Below are 21,641 nucleotides of genomic sequence, written 5' to 3' on the forward strand. Positions count from 1 at the left end.
TATGTGGTCTGTAAATATCACATGCCAATCTGGTTGATAGTATTGATCAGATGTTCTACAGCCTTATTGGATTTTGTCTACTTGTTTTATTACTTACTCTGAAATGAATGTTAAAATCTCTGACCATGAGTTTTTTCCTTTTTCCTTTTCTCTATTTTGAAGCTTTTCTCATTTATGTCTTCCTGATGGATAGATGCATTTTTCATTATAACAAGTTACTTTCTATTTCTCAAAATCTGCTTTGTATTACTTTACTGTAGCCACATAAACTTACACATGTTTGGTTCCACATTTTATATATCTTTATATTTTTTAATGTAATCCTATTTTCACTTTTACAATTTTAAGTACAAATGACAAACACTTCCTTCTTGACCAGACGTTAGCCAGGGTCTTCTGGTCCCTCTTCTTGACTAGGCCTCAACTTTGGCAGCTTCCCTGCCCTTGACCGGCCCAGCCCAGTTTTAACAAAGAATGCTGCTAAGTCACTTTAGCAAGAATCCTCCCATCTTTGCTATTTGATTAATTTCCTCATCCTCACCACTGATGTCTAAGTCTTTGGCCTGCTTTTAGCAATAGTCCTGTGAAAGACTATCAAGAATCTTCCTACCCTTGATATATCTTCTTTGTGATTTCCCTCCTGCTGACTCCCTTGCTCTGCTAATTGGCTATAAATCCTCACCTATCTTTGCTGTATTCAGAGTTGAACTCAGTTCTAAACTGAGTGTTTCTCCTGTATGCAACAGATCAAATAAAATGTGTTGTGCCATTTCTGGTATATATTGTTTTTTCTCTTTTGCACCTCTTGTAGAAAACTTGTAGGGACTTGCTTTTAGGTGTAGTCTAATACTGTTGGCCTTCTAATTGGAGAATTTAGTCCATTTGTGATGTAAGTATTATGTCTTACCGTTGATTTTCCATTTGACTGTACTGCTTTTATTTCTTAGTTGCAACTTTACTTCTTTTTAGTCATTTTTTTTTCCTTCAGTATTCTAGGAGAATTCTTTATGTTGGACTTTTTATATCTATCTTTCCTATCTATCTATCGATCGATTGATCTACCTATCTATCTATCTATCTAGTTATATATCCATCCTTTTCTCTGATCACTCCAGGTATTATATGATGCATTTTTAACTTACTAGAATCTGATGCAGAATTAATAGTGTACCATTTGATCCCACATCTCACTTCACTTCTGAAACTATACTTCTTATTTACTACTACACACTAAAATGTTCACATTTGTATCACTTACAAGACTATATATTTCCATCTCCCTTCATACTCTTCTTGCTGTTACAGTCATATAGTTGTGCTCATTTTATAATGCTACTATTTGTATTTAAAGTATAATTATCTTTAAGGAAAAATACATGAGGAAAAACACTGAAGTTTGATTTAAAAGTAAATTCTTGTCATTAAGACTTTTAAAAAGAAATCCAGAAACCCTTTTTTTCTGTAAAAAACAAAGTTCAGAAGTATTTCTTATGCATTTGCTTTAAGATCCAGTTCTTAACTTTGTAAACCACAACTAAGAGACTTAGCCCTTCAGTGTTTTTTGTGTGTATTTAGTTTATTTTTATTTTAACTTGGTTAAGAGGACAGTGAAAATGATTTTCTGGTATTCTTATTCATTTGGTTATATTTGTATAAAATTCTAATTGCCAGTTGCTCAGATAACAAGTGACAAGGCAGAATTCTTTAAAGTATTAAAGTTACTTAAACCTAAGGCTAAATCTTGAATACATTATTGAATTCTTTAATATTCTTACGGCTGGCAGATTGACAGCTGCACATTTGGCATGTTTTTTAAAATTTTATTTTGCATTGCAGATTTATTTGGCAATGCACAGTAAATTCTGTGAATTATATCAAGTTTATGAATAAAGAACCACTTAAAAAACTTTAAAAAAAAAAAGTTTACCCACCTATATATCTCTCCCAGTGCCTTTCTTTTCTTCCTTAAATCTGATATTTCATTTTATATCATTTCTTGTAATGAAGTTCTGTTGGTTACCAATTCTCTCAATTATCTGAAAATGTCTTTATTTTAAAATCATTTATAGGATATTTTTATTGGCTATAGACTTTTTTCCAGCACTTTGTCTTATCATGGTATTCTGGCCTCCACAGTTTCTGATGATAAACTTATGCATTGTCTTTTTAAACTCTGATTGGTTTCAAGATTTTCTCTTTGTTATTGGTTTTAAGCAGTGTGAGAAACATGTACCTATATGTAGCTCTTTTTATTTGTCTTCCGATGGGATTTGTAGAAGGTCTTGGATAATCAAATGTTCTTATACAGGTGAAGAATTCTTACTGTCTATAAGTGAATCTTCAGACTTTATTGTGCCACAATTATTTTGTTAAGGTCAAAAATTTCTATTCTTGTTTTCTAACACAAATTGTCTATAACGTTAGTTATCACAGTGAATATTTTTACTATTTACAGCACAATAATTTGAATCGTGGATTTGAGTTCATTTTTATTTTTAATTGAAGTATATAGTTCATTACAATGTCGTGTTAGTTTCTGGTATACAGCATAGTGATTCAGCTTCATATATATATATAATATATATATATTTCTCTTTCATATTCTTTTTCATTATAGGTTATTATAAGATATTGAATACAGTCCCCTGTGGTATACAGTGAGACCTTGTTATTTATCTGTTATGTATATAATAGTTTTTATCTTCTAATCCCAAAGTTAGCTTTAATCACGTTATTGATTAAGCAAAAGGAAGATGAATGGTCCCCAGGACTGGACTAAGACTTGCTCCCCCTAGGTGTTCCCAGAGCCTCTCACACTTAAACTGGTGACAGCACTTATGTGGAAATATATTCTTTATAGTTGCCTTGCTTCTGAATTCCATAGCAAAATAGTTACAGTAAGAAGCTATGACTTTGTCTGTTACTGTTTTCTCATTCTGTAGATTGGAAGGTACATTAGGCATTCAGTAACATATTGTTGAATGAATAAGTAAATGGATGAATAGGATGTTAACAGTCCTCTAACCCATAATTCTGTAACTTAAGGCTATGTGTGTGGGAAATAAATGTGGGGAATGTGGGGAAATAAATTATAACCAGATATACAAACCCTATCTCAAGAAGTCCTTTATATTTCACCTTTCTGTCAAGGGTATTATACCTTCCCATTGATGCTTGCCCCTTTTGTGGGATTTTTTTTTTCATTTCTTGTTTAGCTCTGTGCATAAGAGATAAACTAGCATTGGATTGTTATTTCTATTAAAATAGAAAGTAAGTAGCCTTTTGTGATTGTTCTCTGGGTCCATTCTCTAGATTCCGGGAAGGGGTAAGATCCCAGAGTCTAGACTCAACAGATGTTTTGTAGGCAGCAGTGTCACTAAGCCCCCTTATTAGTACTCTATGTGACTTTTTAAAGAATCATGAAAATCTTATTTTCATACAAAGTAGTTTTGGGACTGTATCTTCAGGACATGTACCCTCGCCACATCCCCAACCACGTTGCTGCTCTGAAGCCTTCCCCCATCCCCACCCAGTAAAGTGATAAAGAAATTCTGGAGGAGCCTCTGGCAGAAAGCGAATCACTGCCTTGTCTGACCAAATTCCTAACATATTACTAGAACTCCTTTCTCCACCCAAATCATTTTCTGAACCACTGGGGAGACAGGATGGAAAATTTTAGTAAAATGTCAAATTTAGTAGCTCAAAATTTTGCCTAAACTTTCTGAAAATGAAATTGCATTAAATTAATATACAATAAGGTGATACTAAATAAGTGACTTTTTTTCCTAAAGTGATATGCAATTAATGATCCATTTTGTTATGATACATTTGTGATGCATTTCTAATATTTTTCTTAAAAGTAATTAGAGAAAATATTCTTTGTAGTAAAAGAATCAAGGTTTTAAGTATTTATGGAAAATACTCCAATGTTGAAAAATTAAAGTAAAAAGGTGAGTTAACTTGAAGGCAAATTCTAAAATTAGATTATCTCCTTTTAGATTTTATAGAAATAATTTTGAGAAAAGAAATTTGTTATATATGAGAGAATACAAAATATGTAATAATTTCTTTCATTAATTATGGTTATAGCTTCCAAAATAGGAAAACTGATATTACAATTCTAAATCCTAAAATCCTTTGTTTCCTCTAATTAAGGACAGATTGAATCTTAGAGATAAAACCTGCAGCACTATAGGCCAGAAGGATCAAGTCAAACTTTATTTGGGCAAATATCAAAAATTCAAGTTAAACATACTTCTGAAAGCTCAGTTACATGAAACTGAGACTTCTAGAAAGATATGCCTAAAAATTTTTTTGTTGCACATTTTCTTCCATTTTAAAAATATATCTTACTAAGCAAAGGATTTTCTATGTATCCTAGTATCCTAAAGTATATTCTACTTAGTTCATTTTTAAATGCCAAAGATAAAATATAACTTTGGGGAAATAAGTAAAAAAAAAAACTTAAGAAACATTTTAAGGATATTGGTCTTCTATACAAAATACTTTTGAATGGCTCTATTAATAAAAAGATGTACTTTGTAAAGACTATGTTTTCCAGTGCAGAAGTCATAACTCAAAATGAAAATCTGGATATTGGAGGAAAATAATAATCAACCATTATCTCACAAAAGAAAATCACTGTTACTGTTTCAAATCTTTTTACTATGTGGTTATAATATATTCCTGAGGATATCATAAAATATTTTGTAGCTTTTCTTTTGCTTAATATTACAAGTAAGCTTTATATAATTTATAAATTATTTCCAAATATTATTTTAATAATATTTAGTATTTTAATGCACATATTTGGTGACTACATATAATCACACACGCACACACTTACTATCATTTTTCAATATCCACTGTTTATGTGTGAGAGGACAGAACATTCCTTTCTTCAGGAAAAAAATGAAAATTGAAATTCACAAAGGAAAAAAAAAGACTTTACTTTGCACTGTGATGGGTAAGGACATCCTTTTGTGCAGAGAATAAAGATGGTATAAATTCGAGAGATTCTGAGAAAACCTCCTTTTCTAGGTGTCTAGAGCTAATCAGATCTGGAAACAAGCAGTATAGTGTCCTATCTGAAGTTGGTTACTGGGGCCTTTAGTCTCTTGTCTCCCACTACGTATTATTCTAGGCACACAGTGTGCTCATTTTCCCCCTTCATGTATTGTTTGGATTTAATGCTGGGCTTTCCATGGTCCTGGGAAATATTTCTATACAAAATTGCTGGCCAATTTTACTTACTCTTCGTGTTTTATATCTTATACTACAGGCTTTATTGATAATGCTAATTCTATCAGAATTTTAATATGCAGCTAATAAAAATGATGATGATAAAAAGCACTTTTAATGTATATAACTCTTTTAACTCTCCAAGGTACATTAATATGTAATTTTCATTTTCTTCAACAATGGATGCCAAGTCTCATTTATCTTTGTAATTGATTTAGTGGACAAGCACATTGACTGCCACACTGTAGACTTAAACAGTAAATGTTGGGAAAATATTACTCACAGAAATCCTGTAAGGTAGGGAGGACAAATGTCATGCTGATTAGACAAAAGAGGAAAGTTTTATCAGAGATACTGAACTGATTTATTCAAGACCACACTATTTGTTAATGGCAAAGTTCAGATAAAAAATTACTAAATTTCTATTTTCTAGCCTGAGAGATGCTTACATATGCCATCCTTATTGATAGAACTTCACATAAAATTAGTTACAAATAAAGTGTATGTTGTTACTCAACATTTCTTCTTTTTTAAGGGAACGTAATGTAATTTTGGTTCTAGTTCTATCAATATTAATACCAAATGGTTTCATTTATTTTCAGTCGTGAATGAAAGTATCTGGGATTTTAAATAGGAATGGTTAAGCTGAAAGACAGAGGCAGCGGCATTGAAAGAAGTTTATTTCTTACACTTCCCACCATGTAGAACTATGTGGGGAAGCTCTTGGACTGATCAGAAGGCAGAAGGAGCCAGGGAAAAGCCAGGACCAGATCCTTTATTGTGTTTTTCACTGGAAAGAATGGGCAAGACAGGATAATCATGCTGAGTAAGGTTATATGGGATACTTTGAATAATTTTAGTAGTTTTGGCCATAGAGGTGGTCTCTCCTTGTCTGATAGCTGACCCTGGGGTTATTTGAGGTTATTTGGGGTGTGGGGAATATTGGCCTGTATGAGGTATTTGAAAAAGGAAGTGATGGGCCATCATGGACTCTGGATTGGGTGATTAGCATATCATAGGCATGCTTCAGGCAAGTTGTAATTTCTTGGAATTATTTGCTCTGAGAGAAGCATAGTCTTCCTGGGTCTACAAGGCTCCAAAATATCAAAACATTATAGTAAACAGAAAAAAAAAATTAAATAAACAATGCATGTGTGCAAAATACATTCTCTAAATTCTCAGATCACTTAGAAAATTGAAGATCTCCCTTCTTACATATAGCTCTTTAGATCTGTCTTGATGAGTAAGAAAAATGGCACAAACTAAATGGTATTAGTTTTCAAGGATTGTCATAATAAAGTACCACAAACTAGATGACTTAAAAGAACAGAAATTTATTATTTCACAGTTTAGGGTGCCACAGTCCAATATCAAGGTGTTTGCAGGGCAGCACTCCCTCTGAAAACTGTAGGGGAGTATCCTCCCTTGCCTTTTCTTAGCCTCTTGTGGTTTCCCAACAATCGCTGACTCCTTGGCTTGCAGGTGCCATGCTTCAGGCTCTGGGTCCATTGTCAGTTAGTGTTCTCTTCTCATGTGTCTCTTTCTATGGTTCTTCTCTTTTTAGAAGGACTAGAGTCCTGTTGGATTAAGGGCCCATCCTACTCCAAAATGACTTTATTTTAACTAGTTACATCTGCAGTAATTTCTTTTCCAAATAAAATCACATTCTGAAGTACTGGGGGTTAGGATTTCAATGTATCTTTTTGATGGACACAATTCAGCCCATAATAGGCAGTATTCATTTGTTTTTCTTTTTGCTGTTACAGAAAAATAATTTAAATTGAAAATAAATAATATTTTTGTACTGTACAATGCACCTTTTCTCAAAATAACACCAATCTGTGATTTATGAAAGAACATAAACTAAGGTTACAGCCAACAGTAAGAATGTAATTGGGGTGTGCATATAAACTTTAAATAAATTGCCTTCCTACCCAATGCTATTAGTTAATTCTTTTGTTTTAATGTAAAGCTAAATCTTCTAAAATTTTAAAAACTATACACTTTTCACTACTACTCCAATACTAGAGAAGAAATTAGTGTGACTATAATAACTAATATCAAAACTTATTTTGAAAACCATCATTTAACAACATTGTTAAATGAAACATTGTTGTTTTTCCTAAAATAAGATTTAATGTGGATGGCATACTTAGTAAATTACCATAAAATGTATCTAAGCTTCTAATTTGTTGACAATATCCTTCAAGATACTGAAACAAATAAGCAGCTGATAAGTAAGAAATAGTCTCTCCACTCAGAAGAAGACAATAAATGGGTGCTTCTGCCTTTTGCATGAATTTAATACGGAAATCTCATCTCTCCTCCCTGTTCAATGCTATGTTAATGCACTAGAAGTAAGGTTGAGTAATCTACCCAATATTCCATAACGTGATTCTAAGTTTCTAATTCCCTTATCAGAGCTGACTTTATACTAATTCTTAAAATATTCTACATCCTTCTGCCAAACTTCTCGTAATTCAAATGTGATATATTTCTCTTAAGTTAAATGTATAAAAATATAGATAAGAACACTTCAGATCAATTAACTTCATGCTTTACTTACAAATACCATTCCAGTCTCTTCTCAAGTACTCTGAATAGCATAATTCCCAGCACAAAGATGATCACATATGGGTGAAGAGGGAGTACTGGCCTGAATTAGAGAACTTGGAATTTAGTTCTGATTTTTCCTCGACTAAGCATAACATCAAACAAATCATATAACTGTGGACTTTGATCTTTTTAAATGCTGATTAGAGGCATTAGCTCAATAGTCCCTGGAATTTCATTAAGTGCTTATAGTCTATGATTGTTTGTTCTTTGATTACCTCAGTTACTGTCTCTAATATAAGTTAACGTGGAATTATAATTATCCAAATACAATTTTGTACTTTTAAAATTCTTAACAAAACAGGACTTCTAAAACTGGCTTCTTGTAAGAGCTGTCATGTCTTCGGTGAAGTGGGGGAATCAGCTGAAAGTTAAGAAAGCCCCAGCAGAGTCCTTGTACCTGTGAGATATGAGCCTTTTTTTACTTGAGTTTCAAAGGACATCACTGCTACAATGGTATATATCTTAGAAGTCTGGAAGTTTCTGATTCTTAATGCGTGAATTTTGAAAATTAGCACATTAAAGTAGTGTTTTATTATATTAAAGTAAGTGTGTATTGCATTTAAAATGGTTTAGCTCTGGAGTCAGGCTGGCCAACATGGATCCCCAAATCCACAACATTTTTGCAGTATGACCTTCAGCTAAATTAGAAATGCTTTTAAAATTCGTTAAATATTTAATCTTTTTATCAGTTAGTCTTCTCCAGGTCTAATTTACACACAGTAGAATTCATCCTTTTTAGATATGCACTTCTATGAGTTTTGACAAGTGCCCGAATTCTGTATACTCCATGATAATCAAGATACACATAATTCCTTCACCCCATTTATTTTCTCTGTGAAAGATTCCATTCATTTAGAATTCAAAAAAATTGAAAGCTAACTTTGTAGTGACAAAAAGAAATTCATTATTAGCATGGAAATAGGATGTAGTAGTGGTTATAGAAGGAGAGAGTTGATTTGCATAAAAAATTCTGGGGAATGGATATTTTTATTATCTTGATTGTGGTGTTGGTTTCACAGGTATGAGTATGTCAGAAAACTATCAGAATATGTGTTTTAAACATACGTGATTTATTATGAATAAAGGATGCCTCACTAAAACTGTTTTTTAAGAAGACCTAGATAATTGCCATGATATAAATGGATATACTCCATGTAGCTGAAATCCGACATCCTGTCTATCTTCTAGGCTAAGGCCAAAGTTTTAAGAAATTTGTTTCTGAGAGAAATACTAGCACAATTCAGAAATTCAGTGGTGGTTGTCCTCCCTAAGCCAGTGATGATGGTGAGAGGTTTTATTACAGACTGAGATCAGCTCCCTGATAGTTAGGAGAATGATAGAATCCAGAAATCATGGATGCAGTGTGGGGGCAGTTCATTACCAAAAAGAAGATAGGTAAATTGTAAAGCAAGGGTGAGCAGCAGCTAGAAGGTTCTAACTCACAAAGACATACAGAGATATTTAAAAGAAAATTATATCCCCTAGGCAAGATGGATAGGCAGCCAGCAAGAGTGGTGCTGATTCCACAACATCAAAAGAAAGCAAGAATGGATGGTCAAGAAGATGAGGACAACTTCCCCCCAGAGGCAAAATCTATTGCCCAGTTTCAAGGGGTTGGTTTTCCGATGAAAAACCTGTCAACTGGAAGAGAATTCATGTGCCAAAGTGAAAGACTACCATTCTATTGCAATATATATCATAATGGATTTCCAGCCTACAGCCATTTAGTTAGCTAAGCATACAAGAGGGCAGAGAGACACCACCACTTTAAAGACTGCTGGACTGTTGACATTAATGTCTGGTACCCAAAGCGTGATCTCCTTGTTAGAGTAGGAACATATAGGGCACTAGTGAATGAAGTCCTGTACAAAGTCTAATGTGCTGTACATCCACTGGCACACCCACTGGTTATTTTTCCCATCTAGGTATATATAATAGAAAAAGAAATACTTGGTACTTCTCAGAAACCTCACTATGGTTCACTTGCCAGTGAAGTAAGAGCTACTGTAGTCAGACAGCCTAAATAGAAGCCTCTAAAATGGACTCACTCGTTTGAAGATAAATACAAAAAATAAAATCTCCAAGAGAACTGAAGAAATTAGTGTCCTGTGTGAAGATGTAAGGGGTGAGGATGAGCAGTAGGGACTGCCATCATCCCATTTAAGACTCCCATTAAGTCTCCCAGTAGTGACTGCCCCCTTTAAAACCAAGATGAACCTGGAGGATGATGGTCGACTACTGAAAACGCAAATAGTTTCTGTAAAGGAAGTTATCACAGTTTAAGGTACACTGTATTATTTTACATCTCTATCAGGAGGGAGGCTCAGAAACAGTTCAAATTTGTATGTGATAGAAACCATATTTATTTACAGCCTGTGCTGGTACCGTATTAACTGTCTCACCCTGCCACAGTGTAAGTCCACAGGACCTGGACTATGTGGATTTTCCATAGAACAGCCTGTTAGTCTTTTGGCTCAGTGGTACCATGCCATTTGAAATGGATGAACTGGAAGAGTGGTCTATTAATTCTATAGATACTCCAAGACATATCACATTAATGAAGATTTTGATGCCTGGGGTTTGTGAGGACATCCAAAGCAAAGGACAAATTATTTCATCTCATTCCTCACACATCTAAGAAGGAAGCAAAATGCCTGTTAGTTTCCTTCAAGTTTTGGCAAAATGCATCTACACTTGGAAATACAGCTCTAGTTCGTAAACTGAGTGCCAAAGAGAGCTTCTTGTTCTTTGTAGACCTCAGATTAAAAAATAATAATAATAAAGTTTTGTGTAGCAGCTCCATGCTCTGATGTAAACAATTCTGACTCTTGGCTTGTAACACCTGAAGAGCCCTGTGATAGTGGAGATGTATGTGGCAGGAAAAACTGTTATGTGAATTTTGGAAGAAACTTCAATAAAATAGAAGCAAAGTGAAGGTTTCTGAGGTGGTGGAGCAAACTCATGCCATTTGTAGCATGGAATTGTATAAGATTAGAAAAATCCTGTCTTGCTACTGGTAGAGATGGAGTTCCTAATCAGGGGACATAAACTAACAATGAGGCCCAAATTGTCCATGTACTGAGTTCTGTCAGGTTCACCAAGTCACAAGTTAGGATGGACCTACGAGCAATATATTATAAAAATGGAAGTGACAAATCTAGTATCAGGGATGAGCAGAGCCAGAAGTCACACAAAAGATAGCTAAGACTTCCATGTCATCTACCACTTTGGCTATGACTGTTTTGTGTGTGTGAAGTCACTTATGATTAGCTGATGAATGTGGAAAAGTTCAAGTTCTGTTCGCAGATCAGCGGTCAGTATGTTAAAACAGCTGAAGAATGCATTACAGCCTCACTTGGGTTGATGGGACATTCTCCCAATGGGAAGATCTTCAGGCTGAAGTTTTGGTTATCCACATTGGATGAAAAGAAAAATGACCAAAGTTATCACTTATCAACAGCAGAGAGCAGCTTGGATAGTTAGGCAACTGGAGAGAGAAAAACTGGATAACTGGAAGGAGGGCAGGGGTGAAGGGACTTGTGCAGGAAGGAAATGTAAAGATTTGGGTCTTGCATGCTAACCCCCACCAGAGAGCATCCACCATAGAAGCACTAAACAACCAATTAAACAAAATGACTTTGCCAATTACCATCTTCTATCTTTATGAAGCCATAGTGGCAGGGATAGGGGTCATCCATAATTCCTACAGGATAAACTTACTTAGGTAGTATCCAACCTGCCAACGAGAAAGACCAATATGACTTCATCCATCAAAGAAGTAAACTGTTACTTAGTGGTAAATTGAATACATTTTTCCCCTTATACATTGGAAGGGACAGCAGTTTATCTTGGTAAACACTGACTGTTTTTCTTTCCTGTAAGGCTTCAGGCAGCACCACTTTTACAGAATGACAGAGTGTTTAATGCATTGACATAGAATCAATGCGTTAGAACAATGAATACACTACAGTGAAGGAGGCGTGGCATTGACTGGGCACACAGGGCCGTGGGATCCATTGTTTCTACCACATACCACATCATGAGAAGCCTCAGGAGTAACAGAGCAATAAAAAAGTATTTCAAAGGTGCAGCTAAGGTACAGCATAGAGCTGACACAATGCAAGATTGTGGCACTATCCCCTGGGATGTCAAAGCACCTTAAATTAACAATGTTATTGTTCTGTTTCTTCAATAAATAAAATACATGGGTCTAGGAGCCAAGGATAGAGATATAAGTGACTCTGTTAACCATCACTCCACTGGTCCACTTGTAGAATTTTTGATGCCTATCTCTGCAACTCTGCAAGTTTAGAGGTCCCAATCCTTAGAATGGAAATACTTCTACTAGGGGAAATAGCTAGTTACTTAAACTTTTAACTTTAGCTACCAGTTGGTCACTTTAGGCTTCTAATACCAAAAGTCAAAAAGCAAGGAAGGTAATTCTTTCCTTATAAGGGGTGATTTACCCTGATCATTAGGAGGATGTAAGTTCCCTCATATAAAATGGTGACAGATAAGCCTAAATTTGGCAAACAGGTGATCCATCAGAATATTTCTTGGCACTAAAAAGAGCATAAAGAGTAAAAAGAATATAGAACAGAACTGATACAAGTAATTTACAGAATTCAGTGGGGTCAAATAAAACCATATACATATATATATGTATATGAAAACTGTAAAGCACAATATAAATGTAAGATATTACCATCTTCCTCACCAGCTGCACCTTGAAAGACTAGTCTTTAACAATGAACTTCGCCAAATTCCTGCACAACACCAATCAAGATTGTCAGTGAAAATAGCACAAGTCACAATGGTCTGTTGGTCAGTGATCTGAGGGAAAAAAAGGATTTGAGGCTTTCGACATAGAATGAGATAAATATTTGATTTAGACTGACATTGGTCATTGGGCTTTATAGAAGCAATAAAATTTGACAGCCAAGTCATATGTGTCAACTGAAATTATACCCAGAGTCTGTGAGTATAGCCTTCTGTCAAATCAAGCCATTCTTTCCACTGTCACATTTTCTTCCTATCTATAGAGTATATAACTATTCATATTCATCATCGTCATCATCATCATTGCCCTTGTTATCACCATCATCATTAATGGATACCTAACTTTGCATATGCTTTGCATGGATTATGTAGGTTCATTTCTACAATTCTAGAGTGACTACATGCCAGTTTCTTAAAGTTGCCACAGTTCAGCACATCCATATAAATCAGACTGTTTCAACCTCAATACCACTGACATTCTGGGGTGGAAATTCTTTTTGTTGTTTGGGCAGAGACTGTTCTGTGTCTGTAGAATGTTTAACAGTATCCTTGTCCTTGACCCACTAAATGCTCTTGGCACCTCTACCTAGGTTTTGAAAATCAGTGATGTCCACAGACATTGCCAAAAATCCTCTGGGAAGAGGGCATGTGAATTCATATGCTCCCACCCCTCCCCTAGTTGGGAACTGTTGCTGTAACTTAAAGTAGCCACAACCTAATGTCAATTAGGCTTCATGAACAATAATACATTCTACTTTCAGTCAAAAGATCTGGGCTTGAATTCCAATTTGCCATTATAGTAGCCATATGACCTAGGACAGATTATTCAATTAAGTCCTTGCTATTTTGACTATAAAGTGACAGTAATGGCACATTAGGTCTCTTGTGAATATTTGTCATTTTTAAGTCTTAATACAAAAAAAAAAAAAACTGTCCACATTACTTAAGTAAGCCTTTACCTCACTTTACCTTATGACTTTATAATAAATTACAATGTCTATTCTCTTTGTAAAACATTTCTCAGCAGCAATTAACTTGTCTTTGTTTGCTCATTTGTTTTTATTAACATCAAACACACTAGAATATTAGGGAATGAAAGGGAGCCCTGTCTGTCTAGGGAAACACATTGTGCCCAGAACCTTACACATGGAAAGGTGGTTACATGGAAAACGCTAAAAATGTATATATGTGTAATGGCTTCTTGTGATAATTTAAGGGAATGTAACAGATTACTTCTTATTACATGGCTGGTGCTCACTGAATGGCATTCTCTTCTTCCCTTGCATTATAAAGAAGAATGTGTCTCAAAATTATTTCCCTGGTGGGGAAACCATTGTGTTACAATCTGGAATAGGGTAAGTGTTAGGCAGAATAATGACTCCCTGAAGTTGTCCATGTCCTAATCCTTGGAACATGGGAATATGTTTCCTTAAATGGCAAAAAGGACACTGTCGATGTAGTTAGATTGAGGTGGGGAGAGTATCTTAGGTTATAAATTCAATCTAATCAGGACCTTAAAAAGAGTAGAAGAGGGGGGGAACAAAGTGGAAACTCAGACATACGACAACATGAGGAGAATTCAGCTCCAAATTTCCGGCTTTGAAAACGTAGGGAGAGGGCCACGGCAAAGGAAAGGGGGTGGCCTTGAGAAGCTGGAGAAGGCAAGAGAACATCTTCTCTCCTAGTGACCCCAGAAGGAGCAGAGCCCTCTCAACAGCTTGATTTTATTGCAGTGAGACCCATTTTGGACTTTCGACCTCAAGAACTGTAAGAATGTAAATTTGTGTTGTTTTAAATGGTCAACATTGTAGTGGTTTGTTATAGCAGCAGAATAAATCTAATTAAAAAATGTACCCTTCATATGTCTTTTGGCTTCTGTTTTCTTCTCACCTCTTTAACAGGAAATAACACAAGTTTTCACATTTCTTATCCTTTAACTTTTCACTACTATGTGATAACTAGCTTCTTGATTTGAGGAAGGCAGTAGTTTCCTGGCATAAGAAAAACAGTTGTAGGACATAGAAAGTATAAATTAGTTTATAATTCAATTGTGTGATGTAATCATTCCATCCATTTAGTCAATAAATAAAGTTGAGCAACTGCTAAGGGCTATCATTCACTACTTACAGAGAATATAAAATATATAACAGAGATTCCCTTTTGGTTACAAATTCAGACTCAATGGAGAGAGAAAAGGGGGAAGGAAATGGACCCTTAAAGGGATATTTTTAAACACTGTCAGACACAGTAACAGAAGTGTTCTGAAAGCTCTATGAGGACATATAACTATTCCCCAGGACTTTCTTTTAGAGAAAATAGATACACACTGGCTGTCCCTTATATTGCATCCTTTTTAAGCTCATTGAAATGCTGAATAAAATCTATTCATAAAGAATTAAATTAATTCAAACAATACAAGGAAAAGAAACATCTCTTTTCAAGAGGCATTAAATCTACTCTCCTTAATAGAGAAACCAAGATTAAAAGAGGTGAAAAATGATGAGAATGACCTTTTTAGTTCTAATCACACAAATAAATCAGTGCACTGGTGATGAATTCATTAATTTTGATTAAACACGGAACTATGAAGTCATTTGAATTAATTCGGTAATCACCATCAAGAAGAGATGCTTTAGAGCTTGATATTGAGTAGTTCCTTTAATTTGCACTATGACCCAGTCTTAGGGAAATGTGTACCCAGATCTTCAAGGGAGCTGATTTTATATACAGAAAGATTAAGTCACAGAATTGAACACCCAATGCCTAAGGTTCTGAGAGGGGATGAGTTGTTGGTTAGGAGTCCTATCCATGATTATAAACCTATTCCCTTTAGGGAAATAACAAATGCTTTGGGGTTCAAATTTGCCCGAGCATACAGCTAGCAGTAGTAGCAGAAACTACTAGCCATTTCTCACGGAATTCTATCAATATAAATGAAAATAACTGTGCTCCTAAGTGACACAGCGTTCCCAGTTACCATGTTGGAAGGCACATGGCCTCATATACTAGGAGCGGCAGAGGGTCAGAGGAGCTCCATAACAAGTTCTTACGGCAAATCAGAATGGGAAAGATCTAAGCCATACGTGCAAAGTATGCATTTCTATCTCACTGTTAACTTCCTTTGGGTTCCATTGATAAATTATCATAACAGAAAATGGAAGAATAATTTTCACACTGAGCAGTGGGAGGTTTTCCATAGAGGAATAGTTCAAAAAAGCTCAGAGAAGTTATTGACTTTAATCATTTTTGTAAAAATCAACAAAACTTTTAATCAACTATGTCATGAAAAACTTTATTCATTATTAAAATTACTTAATTGAATTAATCATTCCATGTGTTACCTGGTTCATAAGTAGGTTGAGATGAAGTTGAACAGGGTATCTGAACACAATTCAAAATAATTGACCCCTTTGAAAACTATTGTTTTCAGGATAGGATAAAAAGCGTAAGAGGGCAGCGGCATTAGGGAGTAAAGCCTATTTTTCTCTCTCTTTCTGGAAACCAGAATTTTGACTGTGTTGCCAGGCAGAGATCATTCTGAGTAGGGCACTGTTGAAAAGAGCAAAAAGAGGGACTCTTTAATTCAGAATTTTAACTAAAATCAAGTAGATTTTTTTAGAAGACAATTCCAACTCTAAAATTAAACATTCACATACACAGAGGACTGATTAGGAATGTATCCTGTTGCTGTGCTGTGCAAGCATACTGTCTGCACCAGTTACAGAGGCTCTCTAATGGAAGTCCGCTATGTACTTCCAGTTCCTCAGACTGATGCACTCCATTAACCGGGGAGCCAGGCAACTAAGTAATCTCTTTTGTAGTGTAATCTGAGCTTCTGTTTTCTGCACCACTCTCATTCCATTTTGTTCTGGAACAAAATTATAGATGTATATTTTAGCACTCTTGTTGCCTGGAATTCATACACTTCAAATCCTCAGTCTTTGCCTACAGCTTGTATCAACTGCTTTCTATGAAAGGCTTTGTTAATACTTTTGCAGATTGTTTGTTTCTTCTTTTATTCAGTATCCCATGCATATATATATATATATTTTCTGTTTGCTTGGCCTTTTAACACACTCTTTAGGTTCAGCACTTTTTTTCTTCCTATATGTTGCCAGTAGATTTCCCCTTGCTCAGCAATGGAGTGAGCTTTATTATTTTTCTCTCTCTTTGAGGAGCATTCACTTCATGATTTAAATACATTTTGAAAATCAGACCCCCATTGTGGACCATCAATACTTCCTTTGTAACAATTACTTTCCCACTGGGAGCAATCCTTAGAGCTCCACAATCCAGCAGCATTCAATCCAATATCTTTCTTTATAAGTGAGGTGAGCATTTGTCTTATTCAGCAATAAATATTTTTAAATGTTATTGTTACATGATCACCTATATATATTAGCTTTTCAACTTAAAAAACTTAAAAATATTTCTAATGTCAAGGAGAATACATGCTGCCAGGTTTAGCCACTGAGCCCTAAATAACCCAACACAAGCAGTTCCACTATTTTTTAAAATCACATTTTAAATTTTTCTCCATAGATTTGCATTGCTTTTATTGGGTTTTCATAGGTTATCTCTAGCTTTTTGAAGTCAGTATACACATTAACATTGATAATGACCCTGTTAAGGTAAAAATACTCTGACATATTGAACTAGTAAGGAAGGCTTTATTCAAATTTTGCAGTAGGTGTCAAGGTGTCACTACAAGGGAAAGACGTAGGGCTCCACTCCAAATACACCAAAAACAGTGGGGATTTACAGTTAAGGGGCAGGTTGCAGGGGTCGGTGGATATAAAGTTACTAAGAGGAGACATCAGGGTTAGGGGGAGTTCTTGCTAAACTGATCTAACACAATTCTTGCTGGATACAGGGCCGGAATGATCAGATATTACTTGGGGGAAGGTCGGAAATGAGGAACTTGATCAGATACTGAGTGTGATCAGAAACTGTATGTGGGAGGATTCCCTTTAAACTGGCTTAGCAAACTTCTTGCTAAAACTGGACTTTGCAAGGACAAGGATAGACAAAGAAGCTCAAAGTTGAAGGCCTGGTTGAGAAGAGGGCTCAGAGAAGCCTGACTGAATTTTGGTCAACTGACTAAAAATTGACCAAAGCTTTTGTCAGTTTTAAAAATGTTTTACTTTACCTAGCTAACTATTTTATTATTTTGTTCCTCTCACACTGTTCAAAAAACACCGACTTTCTCATTTATTGGATGGATAAGGTATGATGCCTACTCTGATCCTTTGCACTTGCTCTCATTTTCTTAGAATTTTCTTTTCCCACATATTTATGTATTTTCTTCCCTTACTTCTATTGAGCCCTTACTAAAATATCCTCTTTCTTAGATTAACCCAATCTAAACTTACAAAAACTTCACCTACTCCCTACACTTTTCCCTTTCTTCTACTTTATTTTTCTCCTTAACATTTATCAACTAAAATTTTGCATACATAATATACATACATGTAATACACACTTACTATGTGCCTTTATCTCCCTTATTTTCTCACCCATTTGTGAGAAAGCCTCTTAAGGGTGGAGATTTGGGGCTGTTTTATTCACTTGTGTAGTCCGAGCACTTAGACCAGTCCTTTAGTACAGTCTGATAGAGAAAGTGTTCCACAAATATTTGTTGATGAGTGAGCATAAACATCTTGAGTGTTTCACTTCCTCCACGGTAGTTACTTCACAGTTTATGCTCTAATTCCTATTATGCTTCTTTTGCATAGAACTTGCTTTGGAGTTGCTGTCATAGACCATGCTCTATACTTCTAATATTGAATAGGGGGAAGTCTTTAACTATGAAAATGAATATACTTTTATAGAAACATAAAATCTAGAGCACCCATATCAGATAATGAATGTAGTTATTTCAGTTTATATCATTTGCAAAGAAAACTGAGCATAGTCATTAAGCATTGTGTAACTTAAAAATGAGTCATTGAGAGCTGGATCTACATGATTCATTTCATCTAAAGCTACCAAGTTTGTGATCACTGATTTAGAGTCATAATCCATTGCACTTTAAGTGACTAATACAATGATCTCCTGAAAGATGGACTCACATGTACCACTCTTAATTCCTGAAGAATGCAATACGGAGCCGATACTCAGAGTGTGGAAAATAAGTTACACTGAAGTGTCAGTCTTTCAGCAAAAATTCAGCATATACTAGAAGTTTTGTGAATTCTATTTTGGCTTCTAGCAATGCACATAATAAAAATGTTTTCATAGAACTGTGATACTTACATTGTGATCTCTCTGGAGGCCACAAATAAATTGGTCATTATCTATTCATTAACTAGCAGAGATGGACTGAGCAGCATAAAGAAGAGGCATCAGGGGCTAATCTTTCCAGAATTCATGTATTTACATAGGAATTCTTTCTTCTTTTGCAAATTAAAATAGAAAAAATATGAATGAAGGTAATTATGTGTCCTCAAAATCATCTCCTATCACTCATATTTTTCCATAAAAATTAACAATTTTCAAACTAATTAAATGGGCAAAAAAATGTCATATATCTTTGGGGCTTAACATATTTCCTGATAAAATAAATTTGTATGATAGTTTTATGACATTTAAAGAGGCTTATTGATTTTAAAAGACTAAATTTCCCATTTATATATTTGAAATTATTAATTTTCTTACTCCTTTTTTCACACTTAGTGAAACCAAAATGTTAACTTATTTGTTATTGTGTGAAATCCTATTTCTTGGGTATTTACTATTTGAGAAGCGGTGAGAAATGTTTTTAATATTTCCCTCAGTTTTCTTTTTAATTACAAAAATATTATGGGCTATTGTTACTAGGAAAACTACAAATATGCATATAAACATATTGTTAATTTTTGACTTGTACATATATTTATATATATTGATGGCAAATTCACAAAAGTACAGTTAAAGAATATTAGTTGATTTTTAATATATGTTGCCATATTCCTTCCAAAGGGGTAACATATAAATAGAGACCCTCCTTTCATCAATGTGTGAAAATGTTTACTTCTCCCTAAAGCAATTAAGCAGAATATTTTCATATATTTTTTTATTAATCTCAATTAATGTTAATACTGTAGGTTGAGCTGGGAACCATTTTATTTATTTGCTACATGGACTTTAAATTTGAAATAATTTTCTAACTTACCAATATAGTTCAATTATATTTATAGATTATAGATTAGTTTTTAAACCATTTTAATATATTTAAATATCCTTATCTTTTTTTAATATGGCTTCTTTTTTCTGCCTTGCTTAGAAAGATTACATATATCCCAAGATAAGATATTTTGAAGTGTTTTTATTTTTATTATGCTTTTACTTTTAAAACTGTAATCCATCTGAAAACTAATATGCTGCATATTACATCAGCATATGCTATATAATTACTATAGGGAAATTATTTGCATTTATTTATATCTACCCATCCATCCATCTGTCTATCCCCTATATATCGATCTCTCCCTCAAACCCTTTGGGTCTTATAGCCTTTATTGAATCATCAAAATATATACTATTATAATGAGTAATCACCACTGGCTTTGATTCCAATTGTGCATGGAAAAATATTTCTAGAGAATGATACATAGGTAATATTTTTATCACATTCCTATGTAACTTACTTGTTTATCCTAGGCATACATTTAAAGAATTTTTAAGGATTATTACAAAATCTGATTATGACTTCAGTGACAGCTGCTTGACATATACTGGAGCAAACTAAGAAAATCTCTGGCTCTGATAAGGATCTAACATCTGACAAGTTTTTTTTTTTTTTTTTTCCTCCAAGTATCCCCTACGTCCAAGTTGCAAAGACCTTTAAATGTGGGCAAAGATTAAAGAGATTTAAAATCTCACTTGTTTCTGCCATATTGTTGTCAATGAAAGTGTCATTATCATGACATTCCATAGACTATCACGCTAATCTAGTTCATTGATAAAATTATGCAAATTGGACCTAAGAAAGAGACAGTAGAAAAGGCCTACAATCTGTAGTAAGACCTGTTTGTCAGAATGTAAGAGTGAGAACTATGAAAGTTCTCCAAACTGAAAGTTTGTCCAAACCTCCAGTGAGATAAGTCACCTAGAGCTTTATAGAATACTCCCTACAGAGTGAAAATGTTTGGCCAATTCATTAATAACTTACCACAGTAAAAGATACACAGAAAGTCTTTACATTCAAGAAGAAACATGTACTACATTTGACAGTGGTGCTCTGATCCACTTACTAAATTGTAAGATTTCTGTCTCTGAGTAGGGCTTTCAGCAAGAGAAGGCTTTATCATGGGACCAGGCTGTAGTTCAAGTGACTGCAATTTAGAATGTGTAACCCAACAGGTCAAATGATAACAAAATTATGGCAAATAAAAAAAAGTTACTTGGAACTTCTGGCAAATTCAAGTAGAATTTTGGAGGAAGTTCATGCACTCCTCTTTAGATAATTGCTCTCCTTTCAGAAATAGCTCTGGGATTGTGACTTGGCCCTGATAACTATTGTGAACATACAGCCTAAGCTGTTCGATGGACGCAACAGCGATTCATCATTAATCCAGCTATATTACTTACCCTCACTCACTCTATAGCTACAGATTAATTAATGGGGACTTATATATGAATAGATAACCAAACAACAACAATGACAAAACAGACCTGATTTATAGTTGGTTCTGTGTGAAATGCCAACACCAAGCAGAAGTGGACTACAGGACTGCTGGAGGATTCAAGTCCAAATTAGGGGTATCTCTGAAAGACAATGAAGATAAATCCTCCTAGTAAATGGAATTCCAAGAGTTTATTTAGTTGCCTAATTTGCTGATGTGGTTTCTTTCCCTGTGCATGGAAATACTCTGTAACAGAAGCTGAAAACCCAAAGCATTGCCTGTTACCTGTCACCAGTGCAGAGACAGCAACCACTACTTCTCATGTGCTGATCTCTCCTGCTGCTAAGAGTTCAACCTGATTTATCTTTCAGATGTGATGTTGGTTGGGAAAAAACGGGG

This window comes from Camelus ferus, chromosome 2 (genome assembly GCF_009834535.1).
Source record: "Camelus ferus isolate YT-003-E chromosome 2, BCGSAC_Cfer_1.0, whole genome shotgun sequence".
NCBI lineage: Eukaryota > Metazoa > Chordata > Mammalia > Artiodactyla > Camelidae > Camelus > Camelus ferus.